We start from the raw sequence: 17,633 nt of genomic DNA, 5'->3' as shown, positions 1-17,633 counted from the left end.
TTGTAGAAATATTAGGGAACTATCCTCCCAAGTTGACATTTATAGGTATTTATTGATATGTTGTGCGAAAGATAGGAATAATTATATGTTAACAGATTAAGAGGCGGCCGGAGTCAGTTCTAGATTCACATTTTATTTCAAAATATCGCCACTAGTCTCGTTGATGTCGACAACTAACTCCACTGATAGTTACATCGCGGGTGCATAGATGGCAGTTCGAAAGGCCAAGGCCGAACGAGCGATTCCCCTCTCACCCTCCAGCGACACATAGTCTGTCACCAGGAAGTTGTGATACAGAACTTGCACGGAGCTGATGGTGTTGACATTTGTACGGAATGCGAAACATTCCAGGAAATTATTGAGCATGGGTTAGTGCTGAACAGAACAGTCAAAATAAGGTACTGTTTCCGACAAATATAAATGAAATGGCGTATGGCTTTTAGTGCCGGGAGTGTCCGAAGACAAGTTCGGCTCGCCAGATGCAGGTCTTTTGATTTGACACCCGTAGGCGACCTGCGCGTCGTGATGAGGTTGAAATGATGATGGAGACGACACATACACCCAGCCCCCATGCCAGAGAAATTAACCAATTATGGTTAAAATTACCAGCCCTGCCGGGAATCGAACCCGGGACCCCTGTGACCAAAGGCCAGCACGCCGGACACTGTTTCCGATGATGAAATGAAGTAGAGCATCAATCCTGGCCCCGCCTCACGTCTTTCCCTGTACCGGCCAGTCAGTGAAACATAATATAATTCTATCTAATGAAAATACAAACTGATATAACAGAAGTTAATTCATTTACGATTTTTTTAGTCACACAGTGATACTTTGGACATACGATAAATATTGTAACGCGACCAAGAACGGAATTTTCCAACAACCGTGAGTAAAAAAAAAGAGCCTTACAAATTTATAACAGTTTTTTCGTCTTGGAAACAAACAGTTCTGAAATACATAAACAATGTATAAAACATCCCATTGCATATTGTGTTATAATTTGAATTCGATCAAATAACTTGTTTTCGGAGACACAGAGGTGCCGGAATGTTGTCCCGCAAGAGTTCTTTAACGTCTCGACCTTCCGATACCACCGCCCTGAGCCAGGATCAAACCTGCCAAGGGGCAGAAGGCCTGCGTTCCCGAGCCGTTGTGAGAGTCTCTTTGTCTTTACAAAGACGGATTTGAAGTCGTATGTTTTCGTATAAGTTTTAAATAATAATTGTTACAGCATCTAAATATCCATTAGTTCTGTATTTCATGACTTGAGTGGAGTGTAATTAGAGTAACTACTAAGCTCAAAAATATACCACTTCATTCTCGCTCTCGGTGACGTCAGGCGCTTTAGCCAATAGCAACGCTGCTCACCGGAATGACCTATCTGACCTGTGAGTTATTCCAGTTACGTTGGATAACCCAATTTCCAAGAAATACAAGGACTGTAAACGACGGTTTTGTATACCTACCCGTTATTAAACTCGGAAACGGTGCTGGTAAAGAACGCAACAGCTGAGGGGCACTGCAACTTCCCTCTGTAGGTGGGGGTAGTAGAATAACACCCAGAGTATTCCCTGCCTGTCGTAAGAGGCGACTAAAGCGGGCCCCATAGGCTCTGAACTTGGGAGTCTGGGTTGGCGACCACGGAGCCCTTAGCTGAGTCCTAGCTTTATTTCCACTTACTTGTGCCGGGCTCCTCACTTTCATATATCCTTCTTCAAGTGACATCTCTTTTTTTTTTTTTGCTAGTTGCTTTACGTCGCACAGACACAGATAGGTCTTATGACGACGATGGGGCAGGAAAGGGCTAGGAGTGGGAAGGAAGCGGCCGTGGCCTTAATTGAATCGATTATTTCAGAAAGCAGTCAAGTGCCAAAAAATGGAAAAATGAGTTATACGCACATTTTGGTGCTGAAACCAGCCAAGAAACGTCGTCCTATAATAGTCAGGCATTACGTTGAATTTCGTATTTAGTTCAGAAATCAGTTAAGTGACACCGCTTGGTTGGTTTCTGCGATAAACTGCTGGTGCCTTTCCGGTTGGCGATGCTGTTCTGAATCCAGAATAACCAGCTGTTCATCTGTTTTCTTTGTCATTGTTGTGTTTCTGGAATCGCATGTTCCTAGTTTCGTGAACAACTGATTCAAAAAGTGTTTCTTTTGCTCAGTGCAGTGTTTTTGATATTCTTAGTAATATGTCTCGCCTCTGTGGTGTAGTGGTTAGTGTGATTAGCTGCCACCCCCAAAGGTCCGGGTTCGATTCCCGGCTCTGCCACGATATTTGAAAAAGTTGTACGAGGGCTGGAACGGGGTCCACTCAGCCTCGAGAGGTCAACTGAGTAGAGGTGGGTTCGATTCCCACCTCAGTTATCCTAGAAGTGGTTTTCCGTCGTTTCCCACTTCTCCAGGCAAATGCCGGGATGGTGCCTAACTTAAGGCCACGGCCGCTTCCTTCCCTCTTCCTTGCCTGACCCATCCGATCTTCCCATCCCTCCACAAGGCCCCTGTTGAGCAGAGCAGGTGAGGCCGCCTGGGCGAGGTACTGGTCATTCTCCCCAGTTGTATCCCCCGACCCAAACTCTGAAACTCCAGGACACTGCCCTTGAGGCGGTAGAGGTGGGATCCCTCGCTGAGTCCGAGGGAAAAACCGACCCTGGAGGGTAAACAGATTAAGAAGAAGAAGTGATATGTCTGAAAATTCAGAAGCGGGTTCGAATCCCACTGTCGGCAGCCCTGAAGATGGTTTTCCGTAGTTTCCCATTTTCACACCAAGAAAATGCTGGGGCTGTAACTTAATTAAGGCCACGGACGCTTCCTTCCAACTCCTAGGCCTTTCCTATCCCGTCGTCGCCATAAGACCTATCAAGAAGATACGTGAACTAAATGCCTTAAAACCTTACCTGATGGAATATGAATACTTTTATGACAGCATTTTACAATGGCCTACTACAGAGACAGAATGTGCTGTGGAGTTTGTTTATGCGGATTCATTACCTCCTGTCATGATGAGCAGGCATTGCTGATTTCATCCTTTTGTATCAGCAATACAGTCTAAACCTATTAAAATATGATTTTTTTAATAACAAATATGGGGTTTATGACAAAATCCCTTCAAAATTCAAGAACCATTCCATAAAAATATGTTTGCAACACTCGTTTATTTCAGAAACCAGTTAAGTGGAAATTTGTTCCGGTTTTTTTACGGCAAAGTTAATAAGCACAACATATTTTTCCTTAGATAGAAATTATTAAGAGATAGGCCTATAATACTTTCAAGCTAAAATATTAAAACCCCTACCGTCAGGCCCCGATTTCAAGTAGTTAGCGCCCTGGGCAAACAATATTTAGCCGCCCGCCCCTCTGCTGGTTCTAAAAAATAATTAAATATTACAGTTTTCAAGATTATGAGTTTTTAAACAGCACATTATGCAAATACAGTTAATTCTTATAATTAAAGTTATCAAGCCAAATAAAGATAACAGCCAAATAAGAATGAGGCTGTTTTTATTGTTATTTAAAAAGCCGTTGGTTCAGTTTGATAATTTGTAAGTAAATGATTTTAGAAATAAGACACGTTTTCTTCATAAAATTTAAATATATAGATTAAATTCAGGTTTTAAAGTTAGAATAGTTTAAAGTGTTTTATATAGTCTAATAAAATAATTTGTGGAATGTAAAAGTAATTTGAGTGTAATGAATTTAAGACGTAATTCACGCAGGCCATAATTACTCGATCCGCCAGCCGCCGACCCTCAAAAACTGGCGCCCTGGGCAAATGCCCAGTCCGCCCATTTGTAAATCGGGGCCTGCTTACCGTAACATATTGTCTGATGCTAGACAGTTTCTTTCATTTTCCCAAAAATGACAGATTTGGCGCTTGACTTGTTTCTGAAATAATCGATTCAATTAAGGTACAGCCCCAGCATTTGCTTGGTGTAAAAATGGGAAACCACGGAAAACCATCTTCAGGGCTGCCGACAGTGGGGTTCAAACTTGTTATCTCCCGAATACGGGATACTGGCCGCACTTTAGCGACTGCAGCTATCGAGCTCGGGTTTTAAGTATCTAGAGCCGCCACTGCCCATATTGTAATAGGCTACAACTGAAAGAGGAACAACATATGTTTATAGCAATTTATTCTTATTCTACTAAACCTTAAAATAGTTTTATAAATGTATACACACAGAGATAATACAGAAACATTAGTAGCAACTACTATTCAGTATGCGGATTCTCAACCATTACTACATCTCTTTCTGTAACGTTACGCCATTTAGCCATTCTTTTAGTGAGATATGTTGTAGCTTATCCGAACTGACGATTCACCTCCGACCTATTCACCTCCGACCTACAATTACCAATAAAAATAAGTTAATTGTCTTAGTTTGAATAGTAAACATCATTGCGGCACTAATATAACAAAGACAATTCAATAAAGTCGGATAACACCTACCTCAGATAAGGCAGCTGTTCTAAGTTCATTCGCAATTTCATGGTGTTTTTCACCAACATATTTGTCATATTCTTCGGCGTGTTTTAAAGAATAATGTCGATGAATGTAATTTTTTTTGCTAGTGGTTTTACGTCGCACCGACACAGATATGTCTTATGGCGACGATGGGATAGGAAAGGCCTATGAGTTGGAAGGAAGCGGCCGCGGCCTTAATTAAGGTACAGCCCCAGCATTTGCCTGGTGTGAAAATGGGAAACCACGTAAAACCATCTTCAGGGCTGACGACAGTGGGATTCGAACCCACTATCTCCGGGATGCAAGCTCACCGCCGTGTGCCTCTAACCGCACGGCCAGCTCGCCAAGTATTAACATTTTTAATAAAGTTTAATGTCTTATTACAAATCAAGCATTTTGCCATTCCATTGCACTCGGTAAAAAGATCCGGCATAATAAAACACGACAAAATATAACGTGGTATTGAAAGGTCATACCACAACTAGCGAGTAACGAAGTATTGTCAGCGTGTCCACTGCCGCTTGTTATCAAGCAAGGGTGAGGAAGCAACCGACAGCAGCTGAAGATCTCGCTCACCACATCCCTGCGTGGGTAAGAGCTAATCTGTCATCATCCCTCTTCAAGGACAAGGCGCTGCGGCTTCTGACGGAAACTGGCTGAACTACCAGCACTAGAATTCGGCCGACACTCGGAAGTCAATAAGCAGAGCTTTATTAAAATCACGATTAAATATATAAAGAATCCCTAATTTTGAAGTATGTTAAAGTAGCCCCTTAGAGAAAAATATAAACTTCGCTACGGTATAGTTTGCTTCTAATTTGAACACCATCTTGACTTAAAACAAGTTTAGGAAAACCACGGTTCAGAGCTCAATTTCATATGGAGATTCGTTATTTTAATTACCATTTTATAACTATATTTGCATTTCTTTTTGAAATGTTTTTGCACTAATGAAAAGTGTATCACAGACTACCGTGCGCTATAAAAACAAAATAATTTTACCTTGTTCCGTTTCCTTATAAAAACTCGTACAAACTTTTGACCCATGTTACAACAACTACTGAGCTGGTGGCCGGCCGTTCCAGCTCCGGCCGCCTCTTAATATGAGCTCCGAGTGAGAGCCAACAATTCACTCAAAGACTTCATAGGCAACAGAGAAGAATTCCAATTCATGAGATATGGTTTTAGGCCTAAAATGCGTCTGAATATCTTGAAACCGCCCTCAATCTACTCTTTAGCTTGTAAGGTATCATGTTGTAAATATTTTTCTTTGCTAGGGTGCACCCAAATAAGTTTTAGTTACCCAAATAAGTTTTAATTACCCAAATAAGTTTTAATTACCCAAATAAGTTTTAATTACCCAAATAAGTTTTAGTTACCCCAATAAGTTTTAATTACCCATATAAGTTTTAATTACCCAAACATATTTAACTTAATTGCTTCAGTCTATTAATTTTTCACTTTATTTCGATTTAATCAGTTCTTTAAAGTCTAAGATGGTGAGTTTGACATCTTTGAACTTATAATTTTTAATTGTTAATTGCGAGCTGAATTATAGTAATGTTCAGCTGAATAATTGGTTATATGGACTTCAATAATTTGCCGTATATTACATTCTGTCCTTAATTTTTGGGTCAGTCAAGATTTAAGCACTTAGTGCAATAGATTTCAACAGATTCATTTTAAAGATGACTAACTCAAGTAGCATGTCTTTCATAATGCATAGCGGGTGCCGGACGTGTCAATTACCGGAAGATTCAAGATGAACGTCGCTTGCATGTATTTTTACCCGATACTGACATTTCTTCGATTTCTCCTTACGGAGAAATGTGGATGTATTGATTGAAAGTTGATATGGAGAGAGGCTAAGAGAGGAGGTAAAATCATTGACTATGCGGTCGGGTAGAAGAAATAGATAGATTTAAGAAATTAAGGCCATGTTCGCTAGAAATGGACGAAATCAGATGATCATGCAGTTTCCTCTATTAGAAATTCTTTGGGGAGGATAGCATTACGTTCGACCTTTTTATTGAAACAAGTATATAATAAACAAGATATGTAAAAGTTTAAACAGTTCTTTTAATGTGTTTCGTAGCGTAGAGACTTAGATTTAAGTGGATGAATGCTACAACATCTTGGTAGCGTAAGAAATTCAATAAGCAACGTATGAGAGTTGTTTCTATGTGTAATTTAAGATTTCTTTGGCTCCATATGGTATGTCTTTCTCATATTCGGAACTCATAGCACAAATGATAGAATTATGTTAGTCGGAAGGATCGTAATTAAGCTAGCCTGGATCTTATGCGTCCTCTCAGGGAGCAGGGGACGGCGCAATATATTGATACTGAATTACAAGTATATTGATTAGATTTCACCAGAAGAAGGGTAGAACAGATAATTTATCCTAAGGACGCCATAGGAAGGCAGGATATTCAAGCTAACCAAATCGGTAGAATAGTAGTAATGTAATCATCATTCGCTCTAGGTTCAAGGTACAGTATATCATGAACGCGCCCAAGATGGAATGATATAAGTTCGCCACGACGGGAGTTCGGATTTATTACTTTCATATTCAGTCCTAATTGAAAAGAAATTCAAGAAGCTATATTACCTGAACAAAAGCTCTATCACCGAATGACCAAGGGTGTTCCAACAACGAGTTAAGGAGTTAAAGTATCTCTTGATTAAATACGATACCTGGACCATGTGGAAAGTAGAAAATAAGTTTTGCATATATGACACCACATAAAAAATTCCTGCTAACTTTCTTCAGGAGACCCAAAGGGGTTGAAGAGTTCTATACAAAGTATGGGCAAAGTGCGATGTTATCAGTGAAATGCAAAAAATTGGGGTAACCTCGCGTTTACATCTTGCTATGGTTGAAAAATGCATTTCTCCCAACATGACTGATCAATTTGTGTGCGCTGAAATTCCAAGTCCTTCACGAAATACATGTTTGTATGATATTATCAACATGATCAATATGATACATGGACCAGGTGGAAAATAGGAAATAAGTTCTCCATGTATGAAACTACATAATAAACTATACTACTTTCGTCAGAGGACGCAAAGGGATGAAGAAATCTATACAAAGTATAGAAGACGATTGTTAGATAATGGTTTTCGGTAAACATAAATGGAGTGGATGTAGACAAAACAAGCGATATTACCTGAACAAAAGCACTATCACCGATCTGACATAATTGCAACGGTGTTTCAAACAAGAAAGTGAAAGAGTTAATGTATCCTTTGAATCAGTATCCTTTGATTAAAGGACATCTCTTAGGCAAAGTGCGATGTTAACAATGGAATGAAAAAATATTCCATATTATCCTGGTTGATTGCGTCTTTCAGTCCTCATATTAACTTCGAAATAACAAGTTGTGTGAAGTCTGTCAGGTATTCTTTTAAGTACATCATCAACGAGAATGATCAGACAGCCATTGTTCTGGAAAACAAAAGCCTGATTGATGAGATAAAGATGTACGAATGTGGTGGATACATCAGCAGTTCTGAAGCGGTCTGGAAGATCTTCAGCTTTTGAAATTTACCAGTTATTTCCGACTATCGCTCATCTTGAAAATGGCCCACACGTTTACTTCACCACAAAACATTTGGCAAAATTAAATTGGAACCTACTCCACCAAAGGCAACCCTTTTGACTTATTTTCAGCCATATCAAGTGAAACACTTCGCGAGAAGTCTAAACGAACTTATACCTATCTGTCAAACAGCATTCCTGAACATACTACACATAACTAAACACAGATTGCAATTTGTAACGAAAAACTATATGGCTACAGGGAACTCGCCTAAAGGAAGAAGGTGAGGAGATGGCACCAGCCACAAGTATCGCGCTAAGAATCAGTGATGAAGTTTTTACAAGATTTAAATGTGCTGAAGCTCATTGAACATAGTCATCAACAAGCATCGGGCGATATTTACCCTCAGACTTGACCATTCGTAAGATGACAAGAACGTACAATCAGAAAACACAAGACAAGAATTTTAAAAAAGAATCTTATTTTCGGACTGTCTTTACAACAATTTCAATTTGGGCTTCGGATCCCCTCGGAAGTTCTCTCATACTACGTTTGGCAGGATAAAATATTCGTTCGTCGTAAGCGAGAAGAGGATGTTTACTGTCGCCCAGGAGTTACAAAGGATCCTACAGACGGAATATATCGTCCATTGCGCGTGGAAATGAGGATGTCGAAAACTCTACTACTGAGAAAACAGTGTCTGAAGTTGGGGCATTACTTTTCATAGTTGCTGAGAGATTATTATGACTCCGATGTTAATGCATTTTGTTTATCTCTGATATATTATGACTACAAATAGAATTCTGTAGGAAAATTTGCTAAGTGTGATTCTTGAAATGGGACTCAAGGTTACAAATCTCCTTTTGTAAACCGAGAAATGGCGCACCGGTAACACTTTTACACACAAGACGATCCATTCTAGAAAAATTGTTTTCATATAATTTCAATGCATTAAAGTCATAGAAGGAAAAGTAAGGAGATTGCCCCTTGATTTGAAACAAATTAATTTGAGAATCATCTGGCAACAGAAAAGAATTAGAGATTTTTCAGTCTACAAGACACATAATATTTTGCAGATTAATGAAGTACCGTTCTTATTTGATTATTGTTTGCATGAAGGAGATATACTAAATGAATGGAGAGCTGGTATAGTAGACCCTGTGTATAAAGGAAAGGGTGATACACATAAAGCTGAAAATTAAGGGCCAGTCAGTTTGATATGCATTGTGTGTAAGCTTTGGGAAAGCATTATTTCTCATTGTTAGACATTAATAACTGGTTCGATAGAAGGCAATTCGGGTTTAGGAAAAGTTATTCTACTCAAGCTCAACTTGTAGGTTTCCAGCAAGATATAGCAGATATCCTGGATTCAGGAGGTATGAAATGGCATATGGCTTTTAGTGCCGGGAGTGTCCGAGGACATGTTCGGCTCGCTAATTGCAGGTCTTTAGATTTGACTCCTGTAGGCGACCTGCGCGTCGTGATGAGGATGAAATGATGATGAACACGACACATACACCTAGCCCTCGTGCCAGCGAATTTGACCAATTATGGTTAAAATTCCCGACCCTGCTGGGAATCGAACCCAAGACCCCTGTGACTAAAGGCCAGCATGCTAACTATTTAGCCATGGAGCCGGTCAAATGGACTGTATCGCATTTGAGCTGTCGAAGGCATTTGACAGGGTGGATTATGGGAGACTACTGGCAAAATGAGTGCAGTTTGACTAGACAAAAAAGTAACTGAAAGGGTTGCAATACTTCTAGAAAATTGTTCTCAGGGAATTAGAGTAGGCGAAGCTTTATCTGACCCTGTAATAATTAAGGCAGGCATTTTTCAAGGCAGTATTAGTGGACCTTTATATTTTCTTGTATGTATGTTTAGTCCTCAGCCCGAAGGCTGGTTGGATCCTCAACAAATCCGCCATCAGCTGTCATAGATGGCCTGGGCGTCACTGAAGAGGCGTACTAGGGAAATGAGGAGCGAGATAGTTTCTCGTTGCTTTCCTCGCCGAGCCAGAAGTTGCTATTGCATATCAGTCTGCCAAGCCCACTGAAATGCATGCACCAACCGACCCTATGAGCAATATTTTCACACCATTCATAGGAGGGACTGGCTGCAGATGGAATGGCATTACTAGCATCACTCGTACCTCAGTCACTTTCATTATGTCAAAGCCAAGGATAAAGCTGAGACAGATCAATGAAAGTAAGAAAATTGCTCTAGCCCATACCAGAAGACATCGTGCACTGGAAACACTAGGTCTCGCCAGCAAAGGCATAATATTTTCTTATATGTATAAATTATATGAGTAAAGAAGTGGAATATATATATACATAAAGTAAGAGTCTTGTCTGTACATTGCTCAGAATTTGAAAAGGGTGGTATTTCTGTATCGATCGTGTCCGCAGAAACAAAAAAATGCACTTTTTAATTTTCTGTCTGTCTGTCTGTCTGTCTGTCTGTCTGTATGTATGTATGTATGTATGTATGTATGTATGTATGTATGTATGTACAGGCATCACTAGAAAATGGATGAAGAGAATTGATTGAAAATCGGTCTGTAAAGTCGGGGAATGGGGCACTACAATCCAGGTTATAAATAATTGTATTCACGCTGAGGGAAATGATAGTTTAGGGGAAGGCCTAAAATTTAATTCTCAAATATCTATATTATTAGTGCTCCAATCGATAAATATTACATGACTAAAGTTATACAGAATTAAATTTCCCATCATTTATGTCTTATACATTTTTACCGTGCCTCCTATGATAACAGAGATATTTATGAATTTCAAAAGTTGCTGCTAAGTCCATGTCAATGCCGAACCGCAAGAAAATTAGTGAACATAATTTAATAAAAATCGGATGTAAAGTAAGAGAGTAAAGCATTACAGTCTAGGCTATAAATAATGTTATTCACGCTGGATGAAATGGTAGTTTAGGGGATGGTCTAACATTTAATCCTCTCATGATTTTACATTTTTGTTCCTTACTCCACATCAACACCGAACACCGTTAACATGGGCATATTGTTCAATCCTGTTAACTGGCTATCGTGGTGGTTTCTATCAGTATTGTGTTAAGGTTGAAAGCCGCATGGTAATCAAGAAAATTGTGAAGATGACTTTCAAAATGAGAACAAAATCATGAAGGAATGATCGCTCGAAGATTACGAGAAGGTTTAGTCATGAATGGATGAAGGACTCCCTTACACTGGATGCCCTAATATCAAAGAGTAGGAATAAAACCAAACGTGAAGGCGTACAGTATCCGAAACTCTTCTTGTTTGCTCAGTTCCATCTTGAATGACATTTCCTTCTTTTTTCGGACATTGAACTGCTCACCCACAATTTGTCGATTCGTGACTGAAGTTTTGTAAAGAATTGAACAATCTTAACCCTGCGTTACACGCGCCGCGGAGTGAGAGTCCGCACTTTGTTATTCTTTGGTATCATAGGCCGAAAATGCAAGGCAGAACGGGCTGCCTTCTTGTAGCTTCTTTCTGCAACAATACAAAGGCCGTGACGGCGTGAGAATGTCTGAGCTGTTGATTACAGAAGTTTATATTGCCAACTGCAGATTTGCGGAGTCTGAGTCCGCAGGCGTGTATTGGTGAGTTGTTAATCTTACTCACTCTTTTGGTAAGTCATCCATTCTTCCGTTACTATTTATTATAAAATTAAATACTTTTATTACCTACAAGTGTAGTAGTGGGCTCATTTTGATATATTTTCTACTTGTGATTATTTACAGTGGTATAAACACGATATTACAAAATGAGCTATGAATAATTATTTTGCGTCCTCTTTCCAAGGAGTTGGTGCGATTTATTCCGAGAGTTATGGATCAAATCGAGCAGTGGTTGGACGACGATGAAGTTGGTGCAAGTGATGATAGTGATTGGGCCGTCGTAAACGATAGTGATCATAATTCTTAGAACAAGCAGTTCACGGGTGAAGAGGACGTGGCTGAAAGTGAGCAGCATGAAATGTATGTTGGAAAGGACGGGTCCGAGTGGAATTATCAGCTTGTAATAGAAGGGTCAGGCAATATGAACATAATATTATAAAACACTTGCCTGGAATAGTAGGAGTTGCCAAGAATACTGAGACCCCAGTTGAAGCTCTGCAATTGTTCTTTACCGACGGAATGCTACAAGAAATCGTAACATGCACAAATCGCTATATATGCCCTTGTGTCATACAAGTCAAGAAAAGACAACGTTGTATTGGTTCTATCTACTTTCCATGAAGACCATTCTATTGATGACGATTCAGATGGATCGAAGTCGGGCGTTGATAAGATGGATGAAATGAAATGCACTTACTCCATGGCAAGAACATCAACATCACGACGTCGTGCGTGACTTCTTCCGTGCGATATAATCAATTAACAGAATGTAACGATTGCAATTTTATTCCAAGAAGTAAATTAATAACCACTGATTATTAATTTACAATTAGTTTTGCTAAGTCCTGTGACTGCCTGCTGTCATTTCTTGATGGATACAGTACTTTTGAATCCATCTCTTGGCACAGGCCAGAGTAAAGTGTAGCATCCACTGAAATCCCAGTCAACATCCATGGCTGTGACAACATGGAAGTTGCTGGGGTATGGGTAGTGCTGAGTAATGACATTCAGAGCATGACTAGTGCATCTGAGTGTTATGAAAGGTGCTGCTCATAGGGTCAGTCGTGCTGCAATAGTACTTTCTTACCCAGTGAGGAAAGCAATAGTGAACTAGCACACTCCTCATCTTGCCTAGTACGCCTCATTTTGGTGCTGCCATTGGTTTTGGGGGTTTCCTTACAACCGCATAACCTTTGATGGTGCTATTTGAGGATCCAACCAGCCTCTGGGCTGATGACCTAACAGACAAGTCCTATGATTTGCAGTTGATAACTTCTAATTTATCCTAAATTACTGTAATGTTCTTGTAAGTGTAGACTATATATAAATTTATCAATTTAAATAAAATCAAAATAAAGTAATTACGATGTAGGAGAGATTATCAAAAGAGAGAAATAAGGAATTCATGGAAAAAGAATTGAAATGAAAGGAATGGAAGCTTACAAACAATCGCGGACTGCGCACGTGCAGTGGTGTTAACAACAGAGCGCGTGTTTAACGGAGGGTTAAAATTCTCGTTGCTCCACCTCAGCCACATGGAACTGTTGCTCTGCAGGAGGGAACAGTATGGATAGCCAACACTGGAGCACTGTACTCAGGTCTTTATTACTAATAATGGAGCAAAAAAGTAAACAAGCCAGCCGCAACACATGAATCAGTCGATAAAAGACACCTCCAACAACTGTAAGCAACAATCCCACCACTCGCACGGTTCTGTTCAAAACAAGCTCCACATCGCTAGTATTCTTGAATGATTTTTGGGAAAATTACAGGGATAAAAGTGAAGACAGAATTGATTTGTCTCGGTATTCACTCACAAATTATTTTGAGACAGGACTGTGTGAAATTGTTTAACTCAGTTTTCAATCACAAGTTTTCTTATTTACATACATTGCACGAGAGGTTAAGTCACTTTCGATATGGACACAATGCAACTAATCACTTAACCCATTACATTCCCCTGTAAGTGGGGGTGGTATATTAACACCTATGGTACCTTCTGCCTGTCGTAAGAGGAGACTAAAAGGGGTCTCAGGGGCTCTCGACTTGGGAGCGTGGATTAGTGACCACGGGACCCTTAGCTGAGTCCTGTCATTGCTTCCAGTTACTTGTGCCAGGCTCCTGACTTTCATCTATCCTATCCGACCTCCCTTGGTCAATTCTTGTTCTTTTCGACCCGACGGTATTAGGTTTGCGAATCCTGAGGAGTCTTTCATTTTTACGCCCTTCGTGGCTCTTGTCCCTCTTTGGCCGATACCTTCATTTATCGAAGTGTCGGACCCCTACCATTTCTCTCTCTCATTACTGTTATATAGAAGGTTGCCTAGTTGTATTTCCTCTTAAAACAATAATCACCACCACCACTTAACGTTAATTTCCGACAAAAGAGTAGTGTTACAAAAATGTTGTGAAGTTTGGGCTGGGAAGACTTGGGAGAAAGGAGACGAGATGCTCGACTAAGTGGTATGTTCCGAACTGTCAGTGGAGAGATGGCGTGGGATGACATCAGTAGAGTGGTGTCCGTAAAAGTAGGAAAGATCACCATATGATAAAGTTGGAATTCAAAAGGACAAATTTGGGTAAATATTCATTTGTGGGAAGACGAGTTAGGGAATGGAATAACTTACCAAGGGAGTTGTTCAATAAATTTCCAACTTATTTTAAATCGTTAAAAGGCTTGGAAAACAATGGATAGCGAATCTGCCACCTGGGCGACTGCCCTAAATGCAGACCAGTAATGATTGCCAAGTTGTAGGCCTACTTACTCTTGAAACGATAATCAAGTCAAGAGAGCACATCGGAAAGTTTGAGCCCCGAGAAACCTAGTCTGGAACCCAGTCAGCCGACTCACCGCTCGTCAAGATCCCAACGACAGGACGCTAGCAACAGCTAGTACCAAGGAAGATCGCCGCAAGTCCCTGTACGCTTGCTCACATCCACCCAACAGCTGCGATCCATCAAGTGCATTATTTTGTTCCGACAACTTGGTGACCTGGATTCGTAACTTGTCCATGGCGTCACCCACTCAAAAAACTAGCCTGGCACGACCCAGGCAACAAGTTATCACAACTTAGACCGGTCCGCAAGTGCGTTTGACCATTCAGGGTCCGCACGTACCCTACCAGGCACTCCTAATCCCTCCTTTCAATAATTAAATTAATTACCCTTCCCGCTATGTCAAGGCGCCTGAATAAATACGACCGGTAGATTGAGTAGCCGGATTCGTGGCCCTTCTTTTCTTTGGCCCATACCTTCATTTCTCGAAGTATCGCATCCCGTCCGTTTTTTCTCTCTGATTAGCATTATATAGAGATTTGTTGCCTAGTTGTACTTCCTCTTAAAACAATAATCACCACCACCACCTTAATTAATGAATGACCCATAAATAGCACAATACACCATAGTAATTCTCATACGCGTGCCAATCTTTCAAAAGCTTTGTACTGATTTGGTATATCTAGCCTCCTCCACAACCACATTTCAACCAAACCATCACAAACCGCATTTTCTACCCTTCCACCTAACACCCGAAGATAGGACAAACATCGCCCTACATTAATATGTTACTAACTTGGAGGAGCTGTCGGCAATTGAAACTAGCAATTTTTCCCTCCGTCGTCATGGGACATACTCTAGGACCCTATCTGTGGTCATTGGTCCCAAATTCGGATCCCTTAAAGAATAGTTGAACTGAAAAGAGACCGTGTAAAGATACTTTCCTCCGTGAGGTGCCTCCTTTATGAATCTACTAGCGGATGTACCCTTGCTTCGCTACGGAATTCTACATTGTACACAGAATTGTAGGTTACCTTGTGTACACGTTATGAGTAAGTGTGCATTAAATCGCTTAGCTCTTAATGTTACCCCAGAAACGCGACGGGGAAGTCACAATACGTCTTTTCTCATATGAAGAGTTAGGGACTTTTCATTCTAATGACAGGTCCTCTAGCCAACTATCAGTCGCAATTAAGTTGGGCAGTTTTCATTAAAATGGCAAACCCTCGCCTCCCCTTTTACATCATCAGAAATACTTTGTGGGTTTCCGTACTGAAATCATTGTAGATCATTACAACGAAGTCAGTACAAATGTCGCGATTAAAATGCTATCGTCGTCATAAGACCTCTCTGCGTCGGTGTGACGTAAAGCAAATTCTAAAAAAAGAAAAACAATGATGTCATATGAAATACTCGATAGATTGAAAAACCGCACATTTCCTCACTTTTAACGAGCAGTACTATGCTGCCGATCTAACAGTCCGAAGTTCCAGAGCTGGAATGACTAGGCAGACGACAGCCGTGAACACTCCTCTGACACACTGTTCATTCCAATCAACGCCTCAGAATAGGAATCACATAGCTGGAATACTATGATGAACCAGTGTATTACGAACAAGTAGTATCAGGAAATTTATGAACCAGAGGGATGGCATGCTAAAGAAGAAAGTTATCTTAACTGCTAACCCAAGCTACTTCTCGCCAATATTCAGGCAGGCTGTTGTACTCAGAACGCAACAGTAGTCCCATTTATCGGAGATAAATAGCAACAGAGGAGAAAAAAAGCATCACAAAACAATATAATGTTACTGTTGATCAGTTTTATGAGCTTTCGATATTGTAGGCCTTCACATTCAGTTTCCTTCCGACTCTGTGATATTAGTGCATCTAATGTATAGAGAGTCCTCCTTTCCTCATGATTCCCTCTTGTCTTGCTCTTTAAACGATCCTTCCTTTACGGTTTCTTCTCATTTTTATAATCATTTTCACAATTTTTCTTGTCGATATGGACCAATGGCCATGCCTTCTTACACTTTAAGAAATTATACCAAAAGCTATCGCCAATTAACTCGATTTTCCATGCCAGCAATGCTCGGCGTTGATATGGAATAAGCAACAAGAGTCTAAATTCATGAATTCTATTTTCAGTTTTCCCCCTGCAGGTGGGGGTGGTAGAGTAACACCCATGGTATCTTCCGCCTGTCGTACGAGGTGACTAAAAGGGGTCCGAGGGGCTCCTAACTTGGGAGTGTGGGTTGGCGACCACGGGAGATTAGCCGAGTCCTAGCATTGCTCCCACATACTTGTGCTAGGTTCCTCATTTTCATCTAACATATCCGACCTCGCTTGGTCAATATATATTCTTTTCCTACCCAGAAGGTATTTGGTTCGAGAATACTAAGTAATCTTTCATTTTCACGCTCTTCTTTGCCCTTGTTTTATCCTTGGCAGATACCCACATTTTCGAAGTGTTGGACTCCTTCCATTTTTTACCTCTGATTAGTGTTAATAGAGGATGGCTGCCTAGTTGTATTTCCTCTTTAAACAGTAATCACCACCACCACCACCGCCCCATGGGCTCTTAACTTTGAAGCGTGGGTTGGCGACCACGGGGCTTTTAGCTTAGTCCTGGCATTGCTTCCACTTCGCTTGTATCAGGCTCCTAACTTTCGTCTACATTATCTGACCTCCCTTGGCCAACTCCTGTTCTTTTCCGACCCTGACGGTATAAAGAGCACTCGAGGCCTAGGGAGTCTTTCGTTTTCACGCCCTTCATGGCGCTTGTCTTTCTTTGGCCGATACCTTTATTTCTCGAAGTGTCGGATCCCTGCCATTTTTTCCCTCTGATTAGTGTTATATCGAGGATGTTTGGCCAGTTGTACTTCTCTTAAAACAATAATCACCAACACCACCACCCGAAACTACCATTTCACTCAGTGTGAATAAAACTATTTATAGCCTAGATTGTGGTGGTTCATTCCCCGACTTCACATATCAATTTTCCTTAAATTCACTTGAGCCATTTTCTCGTGATGCCCGTACAGACAGACAGACAGACAGACAGACAGACAGACAGACAGACAGACAGACAGACAGACAGACAGACAGACAGACAGACAGACAGACAGACAGACAGACAGACAGACAGACAGACAGACAGACAGACAGACAGACGGACAGACAGACAGACAGACAGACAGACAGAAATGACGGATA

The sequence above is a fragment of the Anabrus simplex genome, chromosome 4, assembly GCF_040414725.1.
Source record: "Anabrus simplex isolate iqAnaSimp1 chromosome 4, ASM4041472v1, whole genome shotgun sequence".
In the NCBI taxonomy this organism is placed as follows: domain Eukaryota; kingdom Metazoa; phylum Arthropoda; class Insecta; order Orthoptera; family Tettigoniidae; genus Anabrus; species Anabrus simplex.
The sequence above is the reverse complement of the archived record's forward strand: the minus strand, read 5'-3'. Positions refer to the sequence as shown.